The sequence below is a fragment of the Oncorhynchus keta genome, unplaced genomic scaffold, assembly GCF_023373465.1.
Source record: "Oncorhynchus keta strain PuntledgeMale-10-30-2019 unplaced genomic scaffold, Oket_V2 Un_contig_6476_pilon_pilon, whole genome shotgun sequence".
NCBI lineage: Eukaryota > Metazoa > Chordata > Actinopteri > Salmoniformes > Salmonidae > Oncorhynchus > Oncorhynchus keta.
The window spans coordinates 31,932-36,126 of record NW_026288889.1 but is presented as its reverse complement, the minus strand read 5'-3'; the positions used below and the strand labels follow the sequence as shown (position 1 = coordinate 36,126).

Here is a 4,195-nt window from a genome sequence, read left to right as displayed (position 1 = left end):
TTAAGCCATGGTAAAGTAGTGCATGACACTAAATGACAGGGTGTGATTAGGTTATTTAAGCCATGGTAAAGTAGTGCATGACACTGAATGACAGGGTGTGATTAGGTTATTTAAGCCATGGTAAAGTAGTGCATGACACTGAATGACAGGGTGTGATTAGGTTATTTAAGCCATGGTAAAGTAGTGCACGATACTGAATGACAGGGTGTGATTAGGTTATGGCCTTTGGTGTTGTGATCAGCTTGTAAACAGGTTTCAACTAGAGACACGTTCAAAGGAGACCCCTTTGTGGTGGTGTACAGGACGACACACACACACACACACACACACGTTTAATATGCATGAATCTACCCCCCTCAAAAGAAAAAACTCTCCACTGATAGGACTTGAAAGTTTAGAGACGGTGCCTCTAAAACTCAGGAGAGATGCTAGAGAATTTAATTTATTGTGTGATCAGCAGGCAGGCTTCTTGAGTAGCACTTCACACACACACACACACACACACACACACACACACACACACACACACACACACACACACACACACACACACACCTCAAAACAAGCCGTGTTCACAGCCACATGCTGGGTTTTCAGACACACTCCATGTTTAGCAAGATGTTAGCTATAGAAGGCCAGGCAGTGTGTGGGAGGAGGGGCACTAGGGTAATGGACTAGGGGAGTGGATGTATGTGAGTGAGTGAGTGAGTGAGTGAGTGAGTGAGTGAGTGAGTGAGTGAGTGAGTGAGTGAGTGAGTGAGTGAGTGAGTGAGTGAGTGAGTGAGTGAGTGAGTGAGTGAGTGAGTGAGAGAGAGAGAGAGTGAGTGAGTGACTGACTGAGTGACTGAGTGAATGACAGTGAGTGAGTGACTGAGTGAGAGAGTGACTGAGTGAGAGAGTGACTGAGTGAGAGAGTGACTGAGTGACTGAGTGAGAGAGTGACTGAGTGAGAGAGTGACTGAGTGAGAGAGTGACTGAGTGAGAGAGTGACTGAGTGAGAGAGTGACTGAGTGAGAGAGTGAGTGAGTGAGAGAGAGTGAGTGACAGAGTGAGTGACTGAGTGAGTGACAGAGAGTGACAGAGAGAGTGACAGAGAGAGTGACAGAGAGAGTGACAGAGAGTGACTGAGAGTGACTGAGAGTGACTGAGAGAGTGACTGAGTCTCACCTTGGACCAGTTGAGGCGCTTCATGGAAGTCTCAAGCTTGAACTGCTTCTTGGGCCGGAGTCCGAAAGGCAAGGTGTTGTGGGTAGGCGAGCCCAGCCCACAGAACCCCGGTGGAGGAGGAGGGGGAGGGGGGCAACCGAACGGGGGAGGCACTCCTGGCGGGGGAGGTGGGCCGCAGCCTGGGAGGGGGGGAGGAGGAGGGGGAGGAGGCATGGGACCTCCCGGACCAGAAGGAGGCGGAGGGAGGGAGGGAAAGGCGGAGGAGGGGAAGCCAGCCTGGGAAGGACGGGCGGAGGAGGGGGCCACTGCTCCAAACTGAGGAGGAAATCAACATCAAGGAACAGGATTAGTTTTGATCAACTAAAAATATGTAATTTTCCAACAACCTCTTACCTACATTTGACATTTAAAGCTGTCAGTTTAACTCAGTTAACAGTATATTTAAGCAGTAAGGCCCGAGGAGGTGTGGTATATGGCCAATATACCACGGCCAAAGGCTGTTCTTCAGCACGACGCAACGCGGAGTGCCTGGACACAACCCTTTAGCCGTGGTATATTGGCCATACACCACCAACCCCCTGAGGTGCCTTATTGCTATAATAAACTGGTTACCAAGGTAACTAGAGCAGTAAAAATACATGTTTTGTCATAACCCGTGGTACACGGTCTGATATATCACGGCTGTCAGCCAATCAGCATTCAGGGCTCGAACCACCCAGTGTATTTATCTGGCTCCTTTGCACCCCAGTATCTCTACTTGCACAATCATCTTCTGCCAATCTACCATTCCAGTGTTTAATTTGCTATATTTTAATTACTTCGCCACCACGGCCCATTTATTGCCTTTACCTCCCTTATCTTACCTCATTTGCACACACTGTATATAGACTTTTTATATTGTATTATTGACTGTTTACTCCATGTGGAACTCTGCTGTCGTTGTTGTTGTTTGTGTCGAACTGCTTTGCTTTATCTTGGCCAGGTCGCAGTTATAAATGAGAACTTGTTCTCAACTGGCCTCCCTGGTTAAATACAGGTGTTCTCAACTGGCCTACCTGGTTAAATACAGGTGTTCTCAACTGGCCTCCCTGGTTAAATAAAGGTGTTCTCAACTGGCCTACCTGGTTAAATAAAGGTGTTCTCAACTGGCCTACCTGGTTAAATAAAGGTGTTCTCAACTGGCCTACCTGGTTAAATACAGGTGTTCTCAACTGGCCTACCTGGTTAAATACAGGTGTTCTCAACTGGCCTCCTGGTTAAATAAAGGTGTTCTCAACTGGCCTACCTGGTTAAATAAAGGTGTTCTCAACTGGCCTACCTGGTTAAATAAAGGTGTTCTCAACTGGCCTACCTGGTTAAATAAAGGTGTTCTCAACTGGCCTCCCTGGTTAAATAAAGGTGTTTCTCAACTGGCCTACCTGGTTAAATAAAGGTGTTCTCAACTGGGTTAAATAAAGGTGTTCTCAACTGGCCTCCCTGGTTAAATAAAGGTGTTCTCAACTGGCCTACCTGGTTAAATAAAGGTGTTCTCAACTGGCCTACCTGGTTAAATAAAGGTGTTCTCAACTGGCCTACCTGGTTAAATAAAGGTGTTCTCAACTGGCCTACCTGGTTAAATAAAGGTGTTCTCAACTGGTCTACCTGGTTAAATAAAGGTGTTCTCAACTGGCCTACCTGGTTAAATAAAGGTGTTCTCAACTGGCCTCCCTGGTTAAATAAAGGTGTTCTCAACTAGCCCACCTGGTTAAATAAAGGTGTTCTCAACTGGCCTCCCTGGTTAAATAAAGGTGTTCTCAACTGGCCTACCTGGTTAAATAAAGGTGTTCTCAACTGGTCTACCTGGTTAAATAAAGGTGTTCTCAACTGGTCTACCTGGTTAAATAAAGGTGTTCTCAACTGGCCTACCTGGTTAAATAAAGGTGTTCTCAACTGGCCTCCCTGGTTAAATAAAGGTGTTCTCAACTGGCCTACCTGGTTAAATAAAGGTGTTCTCAACTGGCCTACCTGGTTAAATAAAGGTGTTCTCAACTGGCCTACCTGGTTAAATAAAGGTGTTCTCAACTGGTCTACCTGGTTAAATAAAGGTGTTCTCAACTGGTCTACCTGGTTAAATAAAGGTGTTCTCAACTGGCCTCCTGGTTAAATAAAGGTGTTCTCAACTAGCCTCCTGGTTAAATAAAGGTGTTCTCAACTGGCCTACCTGGTTAAATAAAGGTGTTCTCAACTGGCCTACCTGGTTAAATAAAGGTGTTCTCAACTGGCCTACCTGGTTAAATAAAGGTGTTCTCAACTAGCCTACCTGGTTAAATAAAGGTGTTCTCAACTAGCCTACCTGGTTAAATAAAGGTGTTCTCAACTGGCCTACCTGGTTAAATAAAGGTGTTCTCAACTGGCCTACCTGGTTAAATAAAGGTGTTCTCAACTGGCCTACCTGGTTAAATAAAGGTGTTCTCAACTGGCCTCCTGGTTAAATAAAGGTGTTCTCAACTGGCCTACCTGGTTAAATAAAGGTGTTCTCAACTAGCCTACCTGGTTAAATAAAGGTGTTCTCAACTGGCCTCCTGGTTAAATAAAGGTGTTCTCAACTGGCCTACCTGGTTAAATAAAGGTGTTCTCAACTGGCCTACCTGGTTAAATAAAGGTGTTCTCAACTGGCCTACCTGGTTAAATAAAGGTGTTCTCAACTGGCCTCCTGGTTAAATAAAGGTGTTCTCAACTAGCCTACCTGGTTAAATAAAGGTGTTCTCAACTGGCCTACCTGGTTAAATAAAGGTGTTCTCAACTGGTCTACCTGGTTAAATAAAGGTGTTCTCAACTGGCCTACCTGGTTAAATACAGGTGTTCTCAACTGGCCTACCTGGTTAAATAAAGGTGTTCTCAACTGGCCTACCTGGTTAAATAAAGGTGTTCTCAACTGGCCTAATGGTTAAATAAAGGTGTTCTCAACTGGCCTACCTGGTTAAATAAAGGTGTTCTCAACTGGCCTACCTGGTTAAATAAAGGTGTTCTCAACTGGTCTACCTGGTTA

General features: G+C 45.5%; 1 long non-coding RNA gene across 1 annotated transcript; it reads left to right on the top strand.

The window, feature by feature from the left end:
• The first annotated feature begins 2,238 nt into the window (after positions 1-2,238).
• LOC127925901 (uncharacterized) lies at positions 2,239-3,851 on the top strand. Its single transcript, XR_008122762.1, has 4 exons — positions 2,239-2,565; positions 2,625-2,888; positions 3,087-3,218; positions 3,678-3,851. It is a non-coding gene; the product is annotated as an uncharacterized LOC127925901 (long non-coding RNA).
• The last annotated feature ends 344 nt before the right edge of the window (positions 3,852-4,195 follow it).